We start from the raw sequence: 15716 nt of genomic DNA on the forward strand, positions 1-15716 counted from the left end.
AGTAATAGTCACGCAGGGCTGCCAGAAGCCCCAAACATCCCCTCTCTTATCAACCTGTTAACCTTGTTGTTTGATGTTATATAAGTGTTGAACAGAAGAGGGACAGAGACTAGTCCCCTCTCAGTGTTTCTTTATGTTTTTGCTCCTCTTTCTTATTTGAGACATAAGGATTATTTGACAAAAAAACTGGTATTACACTAAGTGTTTAAAATCTTCACGCTAATCGTGTTTCCCCAGGATGCCGAGAGTCCAAGCAGCGCCTTTGACGTTATCCAAACAAACAAGAGCTTACATCTCTTCTCCTCAGCTTCCTGTCTCACAGCCTTGTTTCCTAGGCAACCATGTCAGATGAATTGAGAGAGGGGGGACTGACGCCCTCCAGAGAGCCAATCCTCTCTCATCCAAAGTTTGTCTCACTTCGGGTCATGTGACACCTGTTCCCATGACAACCAGGTTGGAGGGCAGTCTGGATATCTCTTTGATCAAGGGAAAAAATACCACACATGCCAGCGAGCAACCTTGAAATCAAGGAAGGGGATGCAGATATGCAATGGGTATTTATGGAGATGTAATAAGCTCATGTCTGATGATTCATTTCAGCTTTAGTCATCCTGAAACATGATTGGTAGAAGTCTGGTAACAAAATACTCAAACATTCTAAAGAAATAACTGAATTTGCAGTAACAAAATAAAAATAAAACATGTTTGAGAAAGTCTAGAGTGATGTATTGGTATCATTTTTCAAGATTGTATTTACTGAGTGACATTGCAGGATTTATTTTTCCATTTCCTCTTTAGTATGGTTGACCAAAACCATGGCTCAAAAAGGTGCATAGTGCAGGAAACACTGACTTCAAAATGAGTTGAAGATTGACTGGATGCCTTGTTGTCAGCTTGCAGCAGCATTAATCACCAACAGCAGAGTCACAAAACAGATTATATTTTGTGAGCAGGTGGCCTTAAAGCCTTAAAGGTCTTTTGGTCTATGATAAGCATTTGGCCTTTCTAAGCCTTTGAGCTCTCACAAACAAAGAAGCATCCCAAACCTCTGGGCTGAGGTAAATGGTTGACTTTTCCAAGCCTTTTAGTCGGCACAAAGCTGTTGGAAAGCGTCCATCAGATAAGAGGTTCCCATGGGCATCCTTTCAATAAAATATGTGACGGGCGACAAATTGGCTTTAGACACCTGTCGTAATACGGAAAGGCCAGTCATTTCTCAGCTCCAGAGTTGTCTCAAAACACTAGTATTAGTTGAAAATTATTAGGACTGAAGACAATAAAAGAATCAGGTGGGAAAACAATGAATAAAAAAAAGAATCCTTAATATCAAATATGAAATATCAAATATACTTCAGCACCAGTTTTTCAATTGACAGGAGAAAAAAGCTCCGAACAAAAGGATTTGAACAAAAAGAGAGACCATTCCAAGAGTGTTATGCCAGTAATGTCAAGAGGGAGCACATGCAACAGGGCTCTATTTCAGCTCCAGTATTTTTAACAAACTTTGAAAAGGCAGGCCAAGAGGAAACACGCTCTTTGATCTCCCGCAGAGCCATGCCCTGAGAACGGCAAAATGAAAAGTCTTGAGTTCGGGCAAAGTGCAAATTCTAATTAAATCAAGACCACAGTAAACTTGAAGAAAGGTCTCAGAGACGTGGGGCTCGGCTTTAAACCACCCGTATTTCAAGTCCCAGTAAACAGAGATGTTAAATAGAATTTAAAGCAGCCAGAGGCAAAGCTCTGCAAGATTATGTCAGTGTTTGGCCTCTGCCTCCGGCCAATTTATCAAGTCATGTGTCTTAACTTTTAAGATGAAATGACCACTAATTTGCTGCAGCCTTACGTGATTGGGCTGCCTGTATTAATCTACTGAGGGCAATTTTTCATTAAAAATTAAATACCAATTTAATGACGTGACATTTCAATTATGTCAAATGCCAAAAAGCTAATAGTGCAACATCATTGACAAAACAATGTTTGATGTCATTTTGTGGTTATAGATACATTTTCATTGAGGGGGAATTTAAACAGCTACAAAAAGCAGAGGACTTTAACAGCTTTTAGTGGAGATTTCTGTCACTGACAGAGTGAGCTCATCATATGGTTCAATAGAACACTCAATCATTCGGATGCAGAAATGATTGAGGAGGGTAAGAGTAAGTATGTGAGCTGTTTCCTCAGTTTTATTTACTGCATCAAATTTGTGTGACGGAACAAGAAGGGTAGTTTCTCATCTCATTCAAGGGAGAATGAGACAAGAAGCTACTGTGATGCGTTTAGTTTTTTTATTTTATTTTATTTTTATGTTATTTATTTCTTTATTTATTTGAGAAAACTTTAATGGTTAAATATTGGATGAGAAAACAGTCTTATAAATACAAAGCAATGTAGGTTCTCTTTGAAATATTCAAATTTGTCATCTTGCAATAAAAGACACTTTAAATCCACCTGCTTGCGCACACAATGTGTTGGCACTGGGGATGGGTGAGTACCCATACCAGGTATCAGTATCAGACTCATACCAGCCTTTTTTAAGGTATCAGTACTCGTGAAGGCTGCAGATACCAGCAGCAGATACTCTAGGCAAGAAAATCTTACGTCGAGCAAGTCGTCCTCGCCACTAGTTGCTGCTAATTGCTGCGGTTTAATACCACTGCAAATGTGCGTCAGGTCCTGTTCAAACAACATGAACGAACCAGGGAAAGTTCACAGTTAAACTGTTTTATTCTGCAATTCACTTTATTTAAAAAAACACTTAAAGTCTGACAGTTGTTAGTTTTATTGTGCACTTTTAATATATATATTTTTTATATCTATTAAAATATTCTAAACTCAGAGAGTTGTGGTTTATTTTGGACTTAATAGCAGAGTGACTGTGCTGTCTTTGATCAAAATAATCTGTCGCTGTTAATTGAAATTTTATGTATCAAAAGTACTAGTGGTATCAGTACTCGGTATCAGTGAGTACTCAAGAGGGAGTACTCATACAGGTATTAGTCTGAAAAAAAGTGGTATCGAACATCCCTAGTTAGCACTGTGAAAGCTTTGCTTCAAATTCAATGAATTCTCTCCTGTTAAATTTCTCATGAGCGCCTTCAGACCTTGTAAATATGAAGGAGTTATGTGAGAGTTTCTAATTGTGACCTTCCAACTTGAAAAAATTGAAAACAACAAAATAAAGCCAGTATAAATAATTGAAAACTAAACAAAACTGACTTTTTTTGTCTTATTGTTTAAGTGCAAACCACAGTCAAAGCAGTGCTTTCATATTACTCAAGCTGCTGCTCCATACACCAGTCCAGCATAACAATATTCAACATCCATGATTCATTTGTGGAGTTGTGGCAGTTTCTTCTTGGACATCAGCACCGCAATGTCACTGGACTACAGTGAATACAAGAAGCTACACACATCCACCTGAGCAAACGAGTGAAAGGCTACACTAAGGCCAGTTTAGGTGTGTTGTGTCTGCGAATCCTGCTCACAGTGTCATTGTCTTACAATGTGGCACTGTCTTATTACTATGCTTACCTATTTTTTGTCTTGTCCATCAATCTGTTACTGTTGCTAGTTTACACCAGGTACTCGTAATGCTGCACTTAACGGGATTTCTGTTCATTACAAGTGAAATGTTTGACGTGTTAGAACTATGTATTAGAAATCGGTCATGATTTCTGAAACTTTGAATTTACTTAATGCAAAATCGAACAGTTAGGATATAATATGGTTTGTAATTACTGCCATATGGTGGCTGTAGCATGTCCTTAAGATGTTTGCAAACTGCACTGCTCATGGGAAAGAAGTACACAAAATGCATCAAATAGCTAAAAAAAGAAAGAAAAGAAAACATAAGCTGCAGTTGATGGAAGCACAGGTATACTGCTGTGAGATTCAGAAATGGAAAAAATAAAAAATGGCAGAGACTGAGCTTGTAAACACGTCACACTGCTACATCACAGACAACACAAAACATGTGAAGACAGACTGCTGGAGCTTGCAACAAGCAACACTCCTGGTGCTGGTTGACACTACAGCCACACAAAGACACTGTTAACAGGGCAAGACTTCAATTTTATCCTCCACACTTGCAGCATACAATATAAAGTGTTCTCCAAGTCACTGTCGTCTACTTCATCTCCAAACCAGCTGTCAGGTGGCTGACCCCACGAAAATCAACATTAATGATTTGGGTCTTTAAATCTGATTTTATGATTAACATCTCAAATGTTTTACCTGGGTCTAACAGCTAGATTTCAGTGACTATCAGATGGTATTTGGGCTCGAAATGTCCATCCCTATGCATCAGACAGCTTCTGACCCCAATAAAAAATGGCATGCCCAGATTTAATTTGCTTTCCTGTCTTAAAAGCCACAGAAATGCAGATCATAATAAAACTCGGGTGAAATATCTGTCAACACTCATATTGTCACAAAGGCAGCGCCTCTGAAGCCTCCCCAATTCTCCTTGCAGTGACAGCTGAGCAGCAGCAGATGTCTTGTCAATAATAAAAGTACTGTATCGGAGCTCTTGTCACTTTGCCAGAAATAAACAATGCATACGCTATAGCTACACATTCTGTGTGAACTTCACATCTTTCTTTCAACTTTGAGCTGCGAGCCTCGACTCTAGCCGACCAGCCTTCAGTCCCTGGAATGATAAAGACTGCTCCCCTGGGCAGCACAGCCTGGTACCCCCCCTGTAACAAAACAATGCTGGCTGATGCATGTCACATAGTTCATCTGTTGATGGAGCTGACCACAAAGCTAAAGTGAAAAGGATGGAGCTGAATTTCTTGTGAAGCTAGAGCTAACTGCTGCAAGGAGAAGTACCAAAGACGCAGAGACAGAAAACTGCCGGCAGGAAGGAAGGACTCTGAAGGAGCTTCAACAGCACCAGAACAGTCACGTTCCATCTTGCATTAGCTAAACGATGAGGATTATTATGCATAGAGAACAAGTGAAAAGAGGTGCATCAAGGCCACCATCTAAAAGAATTTTAAACTTTTATTTGTAAAAATACATGATATGACTGATTGTCTTCACTGGACATAAACAAAACATGTAACTTTATGAGATGAGGAAATTACCAAATTAAACATCTATCTACGGACCCAGTTGAGGCTTTACAAGAGCTGCTTAAAAAGGTAAATTAAATTCCTCACAAAACAACTCAAATAAGCAAAATTAAACACTTTTTCTTTTTTGTATAATGTTTTTTAATCATTATGTATGTATATGTATTATGTAAATCCCTTAAAGGAACACAGAACAGAGCATGTACATATGCAAAAAGTAAGAAGGACCAGGCTTGAAACAACTGTGAGCACACAATCTGCCACATTTGGAAAGATTTGTGGATTTCTTAACAAGTTTACCCACTGTGACACAAACTGTGTTCCAAATTGTTGTGCAGTTTTCATTTTTGCGAGTGTTTTAAAACTATGTTTACAGCCATTTATAAAGCTGTTAAGAAGTCAGATCGTAAATACATTTTCTCAAATGTGTAACAAATATCATGCTTTTCAACAGTAGCTGTATTTTCAAATAAATGCAAAAATGAGTAAGCCAAATTATTATGCATGCTGTGATAAGAGCACATATCTTAAAAATATAAAAACTGGGCTTTTTTAAAACATTTGATTGATTGATTGAAAATAATGTTTTCTTAGTCTGTATCTAATAAGAACAGCAGTTTTCTCTGAAATTGTACACAAAATAACATGCAAATGTCTTTGAAACATCTCAATTAAGTGTTTTCATTATTTCCTTTCAGTGAGGGTCAGAGGTCAATGGCCAGCTGATTCAGTTTGATTTCTGAAGACTCCACTACAAACATTATGTGCTGCACCTTGTAAGGCTGCTCCTTAGAGCTGTATTACTTCCCATCACAGTCAATCAGCTTCTTTCTTATTGACCACATGTCCCAAATGGCTTGAGATCAGCTGAGCAGATAGGCCACCCTATGAGGTGATTGTCTTCAAAGCCCTGAGATGTCAACCAGTCTCGGGAATAATGTGAGGCATGTGACATGGCATGTGTCAGTACATCGTCATGCATGAGCACGAGCATCTTCTTTACTCATTATTTGTCTTGAGGAAAGGTCAAAGCCCCTAAGAATTCACTTTTACACCATTTTGAACATAGAAAAGACCAACAAGTGCATCATCAACAAACACAACATCACCCACTTGTTGGTTTCGCAGCGTTGAAATCCAACCAGATGCCATTTCATGTATTTTTGAAGCCCCACAACTAACAGTAAATGCACTACTGTTAGCCTGAGGTCTTTAAGAAACCTCTCTTTTGATTCTTGGCAGTTCTCAGCTTGATAATGCTCATCAAGCTTTTTCTACTCTGCGTTTCCCCATCCTGACTCTTTTGCACATATCTTTTTTATGGTTCACTGGTAATGCTAGGATTTCTTGAGTTTCTGAACAGCAGCCTTCCAGACTTCAAGAAAAGAGCACTTGCCTGATAATTTGGAAGACAGAATATAGACAACGATGACCTTCTCAGTTTTAACACTTCATGAACCCATGACACATGCTCTTCTCACTTCCTTTATTCAAATCAACCACCGATGTTCTTGCTCCTTTGCCTGCAGCAGCTTTGGGTTTAGGATATGAGTGTAGGCTTGGTTTGTTATAAGCTTTGGTGTTTTTCTCATAGATTTCAGATTTTCACAGCCTGTTTCTGTATATTTCTGGTCTTGAAAGTAGCTCGGCTGTCAACAAACAATACCAATGGATTTCAATACAGCATTAACCTATTCTGACTTTTGCTTCTGCATAGACTATTTCCTGTCGATCATCAAAGCAAGAGGATGAAGCCATTTACATAACCGCATCATTTGCCAACAGATGGCTTTTGTTGAGGTTTGTGCAGAATAATTAATCTATGAGTAGCAGCAACAGCACCACCTGGAAATTTAGTTTCAACTTTCTACCAAAGATTTTTACCAAAGATTTGAAATTCAGATACCAGTAGTGCTATCTTCCTCAGAAAAAGCCTGAACTGCAGTATTGGATACATTCAGAGGGGCTCCTTAATCCATATCATATATTATACCCCCCAACAAAATCCCGGCAAACACTTGTCAGGTTAAGTTTTTGTGATGAGAACAAACTGCAACAGTGCACTGTTTGTGGGGTGTTAGATCAATATAATAATAATAATAATAATAATAATAATAATAATAATAATAATAATAATAATAATAATAATAATAATAAAAAAATCTAAATTTCTTATTTGTTATTTCACTCCCTCCTTGAACTCTTTTTCTTCTATATCTGAAGCCTTTTGGCCCTCAACACATCCAGAGCAAAGAAAAAGAATGAGCTTTGTCCTCCAGTGGGTTAACAGCAATCAGAGAAATAGTTGAAATGCACAATAAGTGACTGCTGCTTCCTGTAAATATGTTCTGACATTTCACCATCTCCAGTGACACGGCTTTCCCTGAAACCTGATAATCTGGAGCGGTGAAAAGAGCTCCTGACCTTTAGCTCTGAGACCATTTCATCCTTCATTTTTTGTGGTCAGACAGAAAATATTATTCTAATGATAGTTCTTGTCCCAGAAAGCTCAGAGACTTTAAAGACTAATATTGGGAACCAACAGTAGTAGCTTCATGAACTAAATTCCTGTTATTTCCTCGAGGGCTCTTGGAAACAAAACCCCACTCACTCTAATAATTCTACCTTCAAAGATCCAGTGCAGAGAGGCGCTTTAGCAGCAGCTGAAATGTATCCCTTCCAATAAACCAGAACACCAGAGACCAGTGAACAGATGTGGTTTCACTGTTTCAACTCATGCTACGTCCTTGTGACGTTTTTTTGGCAGGCAGTGCAATTCTGCTTGTTAAATGTGACTAACAAAGGTGTTAAGGGAAGCTGGGTAATAAGCAGCTTTTATTTTTTGTTTGTTTCTTTTTTACCTCAGTCCTGCAGTCCAGATCATCAGAACTGCTAATATAAAGTCATCAGGAAAAGGGACTGGTGGAAAATTCTCTCACTGAAAAGACGAGTAAAAACTCATCCCGAACAAACTACAAAACACAAGAGTCAGTAACCTGATTTGCATGGACAGAAATGATAAACTCTAAGGAACTGATGTTCTAAGAACAGCTGATTCTCAATGAGCCCAAGGATCTATGTTGGCTGCTATTTATTGGCTTTTAGCTTGTTTTAAAGAGATACAAAAAATAAAAAATAAAAAAAAATCATCATCTGTTAAACTGCTTCACTGTACCAAAGAATAGTAACCACATGAACTCACATACAAAACTTTGTCAGAATAAATGTTTAACACCAAGATTATTTTGTTCTCGCTCTTACTGAGGCTTTTGGTCGGCAAAGTAAATAGAAATAAAAGCGGCAAATGGTGGGCGCTCAAAGACAGCTTCAATGCCAAAGAAATGCAGCCCTTCAATACGGTTAAAAGCCAGAAATGTTAAAAATGTTTGACAAACAGTACAGATTGACTGGGAAAAAGTACATGTTACAAACAATTCAGGAACTGTATAAACTCCCTCTTATTTAGGCTATAGTTTTTATTGTTGTGTTGTTGTTGTTTTTTGGAGTTTCGTTTTTTCTTTAGAGACAGGGTCTATGTTTTATTGTTTTTGATTAGTATTAATCATTTTCATTGACATGTATTTTTTCTAAAAGAGAGTCCATTTCATTTTCATTGTATTTTTTTCTCTTTCTTGTTTGTTGAATTTATTATATTTTTTGTTTAAGTTATTTTATTTAAAAGATCCTGACCTTTTAATTACAGTTAAATACTCTTAAGAAATTAAAGTTTCTTGCTTTTGATATGGTGTACTCACTTTATTATCCCATTTATCAGAATTACATCAATGAAAAAATGGGAAAAAAAATCAAAATAATATTGACAATAATATCGTTTATCTGCAATTATTTTGGAAAATTAGTGTGACAGGCCTAGTCAGAAACATGCTCTAATGCTGTTAAACTTGCTCGACTATAGCAGCAGGACAATCCCTCTACAATGATTTTAAAATAATGAGAAGGAGATGGAAAAAATGTAACTGTTACACTGGGGGAGGCAGGATTAATGGTCAGTCGAACAAAAATATGTAAGAGTGAATTTGCAGTGGCCGAACAACCACAGCGTTAATCAAGAAATTTATACCACATTGAGTGACGGGAGAGATGGAAGGGCTCGTGCTGGCTATTTCTCCATTACTTTTAGGGAAAAGTAACCTGATGGTTTTTGTAGCAACTAGGGGTGGGCAATATAGCCTCAAAATTGTATCACAATACTTAAAGAAAATTTGCGATAATGATATTTATGACGATATGGGGAAAAAACAAACATTTTTATTAGTGGTTGCTGCCTCTGAATAACAGCATTTTTATTGCACACACAGTATAGAAGCCACTTTTCCAATCATTAACTACTACTACATAAGCTTGAAATGTAAACATAGTAAGTAGGTCAGATCTAGAGGAAATCTGATGTTTTGGAGGAGTACAAGTTAATCTTGCAGGTGAAAAACTTTATAATTCTATAACTTTATAATTCTATATGACACAACTGACAAAAGTTGTGTCCCTTAGAATGGAACACATTCTTTCCATAAGGACACCCACAGAAAGGAGAAGGCATGGACTGAAGGTGCTGAAATTTTGGGAGGGCGGGATGAGCTAAACATACGAATTAATTACCGTAAAAGTATGTTGTCATGGGTGGGATTACTGCAGGAACATGTGGTTCTCCTGTGATTTTGTGATCTCGGCTATCCAGCTGCTATAGGCACTGACCTGTGCTGTGCTGCACGGCGCTGCAGAGTTGTATCCAGTATGAATTGGCATGGGCCCAAAAACCGGGGAATTCCATCAACTCCACCGATGATATCGTAACTTTCACGTCCTCCTCACGTGCCTTCATAGCCTGGTTGTATTCAGCAGTTTGTTTCAGTTTTGGGGGATAAACACATTTGTGGTGTTGCCACCCTTGGCTGTAATATTTCTCCTGCACATTTTGCATTTAATGTGTTTTGCTGTGTGTCTGATCTTTGGTCAGCCAAACCACCTCCACATCACTGAGGTAGCTCCTCTTTCAGGCTCTAAATCCTCATTATGAAGTTGATGCTGCCCTGCCACTTTCGCTCTCAGCCGTTATTGTTTTGTACACAGCAGGGAGCATCATACGTCATTGCATCTCTGCACAGTAAATATCGCAAGATGATAAATTCATATCATCGAAAGAATATACCAGTATTGTATTGTTGTAGACAGTAAGATATACCTGAGCAAGATGACGTCCATATATATATATATTTTTTTTACAGTCTATGTTAAAATCTATATACAATAGCTTGTTGTGATTGGCTTGTACTTTCATTCTTGACTTGGTGCCTGGTCCAAAACAGTGTTTCTTTGGAGTCTGAGTTTAAGTCTCTCAAACAGCTCAGCACAGTTTAAAAAGAAGATAAAATAAAAAGTTTACCCCATGTATACAAAATGCTAGCTTCAAACCAAAACACATCAATATCTATAACTTTATTAAATGAACATAACACACTTAATCATAATCCATGTGTTGCTCAGGAAAAACAAAAAGCAATGAAACAATAAAATGTGACGAAACAAGCAAAATCATTTGAAACAAATGCAACTCAGTCAAAACATCATTTGTCATCTTATCTGCCTAATATTGTAACACATGCCCCTCAGAGAAATTTTGTCAGTGGGAAATGATAACAAGATCGCTCCTATTTTGCAATAAAGACCAACAGGAAAATGAAGGCAATAAATCAAAGGAGAGGGAGCACCTAGGATCCCAACCATCCTTGGGGTACATACCAAGCTACAACATCACAGACGAGATTATGGAGGTGGGAAGAACAGCTGCACAATAAAACAGAGACACGACTCATCCAGAAATGCACAAATTCACATGAAATTACAGATTTTTTTGTGCTTAGAGCATCCTGTTTCTCCCACTCAGATAACCACTTTGAGCTAAGAAACAAAACTCCTGTAATTACACATGGTAAAACAGACTGATGCATTTCCTGTTGCACGTCAAAGGTTGACCTTTAAAGGTTTGAGCCATCTAGTGGTTTAAGCCCTCAAGCTCATCACAATGCACAAAACAAAGTCTTTCTGCATGAATTCTTGTGCAAGTAAAGGCAGACACTTGAGGTATCTGACCAATAACAGACACATATACAGAGCCCCCTGAAGTCCAGCATGAGAAAGAGCTCTGATCTTGTGTGCACAGGTTATTGTGTTCTGTGCACAAGATAAAAGTAATCACATTCACGAAGTTTGAAGCGCTCCTCCCATTTATCTATTATCTGCCATTGTATTGTGCACACAAGATAAGGGACTTGTATGCACAAAATTATTACCTTACGGGATGGGGGACTCTGAACACAGTCATCAGTCGTTATCCTAGAACTTTATCCATGCAGCAATACTCCACCACCGTGTAAGCCAATGTTTGACGATTTAACATGCAAATAGAGTGGAATACAAAATAAGAATAAAGGACAGCTTACGATACTCTTTGAAGTGTCATTGTTTCTCTTTTATCACAGCCTGCGAGATGAACTCTTCATGACTTACTGTACTTACAGGAGTTCTGCAAAGCATTAAATTCAAAGTTTTTTTTAAGTGAATTATAAATAGACAGTATGCCCTCTGCAATTGCTTCCCACAAGACGGTTCAGTTATTCCATTAAAATGTTTACCAGGATTGTACTGCCCTTGACAGAGGAAGGAGAGTTATTCTGGGGGGTGTCTCCAGTGAGCAGGATTGAGATGCACAAACACATTAAAGAGATTTTATGTTGTTTCACTTTATTGTTTCTTCAATTTCATTCCCCTGCACTGACACATGGATAAAGTGTAACCCCATCTCAATATATAAAGCAGAGAGCTGCAACCTGCAATCATATGTAACTTGATTTAAAGCTCTTTTGCAGTCTCACTGTCTGCATTCACTATGAAGGTCCAAATATTTTCCCAGTGAATAAACAATATGAGTAAAATCTCTCTTTATAAATTCCACTGGTATATGATCATGCAGTTAGTTTCTTAGGTTGCAGCTGTTTCAAAGTATTTTTCAGCCAAGCATCAAGACCAACACGAAGAGTAAAAACTTTGCAAACACAACCTTCACATTTACATGCCTCTAAGTGGAGATTCATGGTATTAGCAGAAGACTGTATTAGAGGTGTCCCAGTCCGATATTAATATAGGATATCGGTCCAATATTAGCAAAAAACAAATATTGGTATCGTATCGGCTTGCATCTAAAATCTCCGATATCAGTACTCCGATATAAGCTGTCCATTCCTCATTAACAATAGATGGGTCAGTTTTTCCTCATACCTACTGTTGCTGACTACTGTTCTTTGTTTGAATAGTATCACTCAATCAAGCCTTTTCTAACATGACTGACAAACTACAAAATAAGTAATAAAAGTATGCATGTTTAATGCTGATATCGTATCGGATTAATATCGGTATCGGCCGATACTCAATGCTGCAGTATCGGTATCGTATCGGAAGTGAAAATGTTATATCGGGACATCCCTAGACTGTATTATTACATTACAGATTTATTAGTGTTAAATTATTATTATCTTTGTGAGTGTCAGTATTGTCCAGTAATGATACTTGCCTGTTGCAAAACGAGTATGAATTTGGATGAATTTGAATTTGGAATTGGATGAGAATGAGAATTGTGTTTTAGAAACTTGAGGCTTTTCTAATTTTGTGAACCAGAAGGAAGTAAAACATATTAAAAACTAGGGATGGGCGATAAGGGCAATAAATATATCTTGATTTTTTTTTTCAAATTTTCCAATAACGATATTCTGTGGATATTGAACAAAAAATACTGTAAAACTACTTGCTTACCAAGAGGACAATTATGGATAGACAGAAACAGTTCTTGTTTTTTTAAAGTGCTTCATGCATCTCTATTAAACATTGCCCAACAATATTCAATGGCAAATTTATAATGACAGCATTTCCCCTACCATTGTCCCCCCCAACGCAGGCTCCCGCCCCGCTGAAAGTCGAGTTAATTTTATTTTCCATATATCGCCAGATCACAGCAGAAGTGATTAAAAGTTACCTCATAAATCAGGTCCAAACCTTGTTTTTTTTTCCTAACAGCTACTCAACTAAAGTAGAGTTGGGCCAATCATCTGGTGTATTGGTGAATACTAAGTGCAGAAGTGGAGCAACAGATGCACATTATGTATACAGACAGTAAGCAGATTCAGCAGATTCAGCGGCACAAGCACAACATGGTAGTCCGCATTAATCGTAAAAACAGTACTGTTGTCTTGTTGTATGCGCTTGCATTAAGCAGAGCGTGACATCAGCGTTTCCACTGAAAACACTGGCTTACTGTACACGGAAACGGTGTTGGCAGGGTTTCAGAAAATTCCACTCTGGAGGCCTTCCGAATGTTTGCATTTTGGGTCAGCTGAAACACAGTTTCCATGTCAACACGAGGCCCAAAAAGCAACAAAACTTTTGTGTTTCACCCTAAAACCACTGTTGTGTAAGCAGCCCCTAAATAGCCTTATGTTATTCATCTAATTTACATGGCCGGATGTCATTTGTACATCGCTACGTTCAAATTTCTCCTCACGCTGTTACGCGCTCGGTGAAGTTCTGCTCCAACGCGTTCAGGTCACACAAACACCTGCATGCATTTACACACACAGACACACTGGACAGAGAGCTGGAAAAACCACCACAAGAAAACATCTCCCAACGCCATCTCTGTGAGGATGCAACACTCGCTCCAAACCATTTCCAGGCGAGGTCTCTCCACTGAGACAGGAGACTCCTGCATGTTTCTTCCATGTGCAACCATGGAGTGTTTTGGTTTCCACTGAGTCACGTGACAGAACCCTGTCCGCTGATTTGCTTTTGGGGCAAGCAATCAGTGAATAACACCTCTCCTTTGCCATCTATGCACCGTCTGTTTGTTGTTGTTTTTTTAAACAGTAATACTCGATAATGTAAAATTGCACATTGTTTAAGCAACATTTTGGATAATATAGGAAAGGGCAACGTAGGAGATATATATCGCCCACCCCTACTTAAAACTGACTGTATTATTGTTTTATGGGATTAGTGTGCCACTGTGTGGTTAGTAGATCTCTAACTCTAGTTGGAATGACAGTTTAACTGTAAACCTCAGCAGTGAATAAGTGAGGAATTAAACTTGCACATGTTGCAAGTTGCCATCAGAGTTGCTGAAACAAGCGTCCAACACTTCCAAACTGCTGATCTACTGTAGTTATCTTCCTTCATGATGTTTCAGCTGTGCTGAGCAAAAACAATCAACCTACCAGTGTTGATTAACACAGAAGAGCACAGAACTGAGTTGAATAGATCTGCTTTTTAGATTAGCCCTTTGTCACTGGTATCTAATCTTACTTTTTGAGTCTTTACTGGACCAATGCCTGATACCAGGATCAGATCGTAGTATCCCTGTAACTTACCTTTATCGGTAAGTTCTGACGACATTGAAAGCTATTTTTAATCTGTGTCACTGTGGTTCTAGCTTCTAATCATCTTCTTCTGCATGCATTTTTCACAACACTTAACTATGTGCTGGAGGTGCCGATACTGAAAACAAATACTCCAAGGTCCTGTAAATGGTCCATATATGTGCCCATAACATTAACTAGCACAAGGACACACACATATTCACCGTCTTCAGATCTGTTTCACTTAATTGAGTGTTTGCTGGTCTACTGCATGTTAACATTTTTCATTCACGGGGGTCAGTTATTAGCATGTTCATGTGAGGCGCTGAATTGAAGAGGCATAAAATAAGCGCTTATCATGGAAAACAAGAAACTGGTGACTGCATAATGTGATTCAGGTTGTATGCCTGCCTACTGCAAGTGAGCACGTCTTTACTGCGATGAAAGAACAACATATTGTTAAGTTCTATTTTTAATCAGCAAAGGTTAGCATAGTACATAGTAGGTTTTTAAGACGACTCTCATGAGTTTTCAAGACAAATCAACAGCTGGAAGAACTACATGGTGGTCATATGTGTAGCTTCAACTTGTGCTATAAGCTGGTTCGTTAAATCTCTACCATTTGAGATCAACACTTGTATACACTTTATCAGTGAAGCTGCAAGCTCACCAAAAGCTTCTGAGAAAAGCAGCGGTTGTCAAAGTTGCAAAAAGAAGGTTCAACTCCGTATCAGTTCACATGGGTTTAGATAGGTTTTATATGGGCTGTCAAATAAGCTCATGGGTGAATGTGACATGCAGGCGTCTACTTTTTGGGCCATAAAGTGTCTCTAAATTGGATGACCACCACTTCAAGCCACGCTGTTTTCTTCCAGGTCCATGCTTTTCCTGGTCACTGGAGAAGAAAGAGTGACTGGTGGTAGAGGGACAGAAGTGTGACCTTTCTCTGTTTCCTTCAGTGTTGATGGCTGTTCTTTTGCTCTCTTATATTTGATTTGTGGTTTGCAGCTCAGGCTCCTATGCTGCCTGTTGTTACAAATGGCAAAATGTCTAAGTAAGTGGTGATTTCTTCTCCAAAAGCCAAACCACTGTCTGCAGCAAACTCTTTGACTTGCTGTCATGTGGTTAATGATTTGCAAAGCTATTCAGCCCAGAATATTCAAGCACTTTTGGAATTTTTGAAAGTTTTTAACATGAATATTTCCTCACCTCAGATCTTGGT

This window comes from Halichoeres trimaculatus, unplaced genomic scaffold (assembly GCF_033239565.1).
Source record: "Halichoeres trimaculatus isolate MK-OKI-2021-1 unplaced genomic scaffold, fHalTri1.1 fHalTri1_scaffold_6, whole genome shotgun sequence".
NCBI classification, from domain to species: domain Eukaryota; kingdom Metazoa; phylum Chordata; class Actinopteri; order Labriformes; family Labridae; genus Halichoeres; species Halichoeres trimaculatus.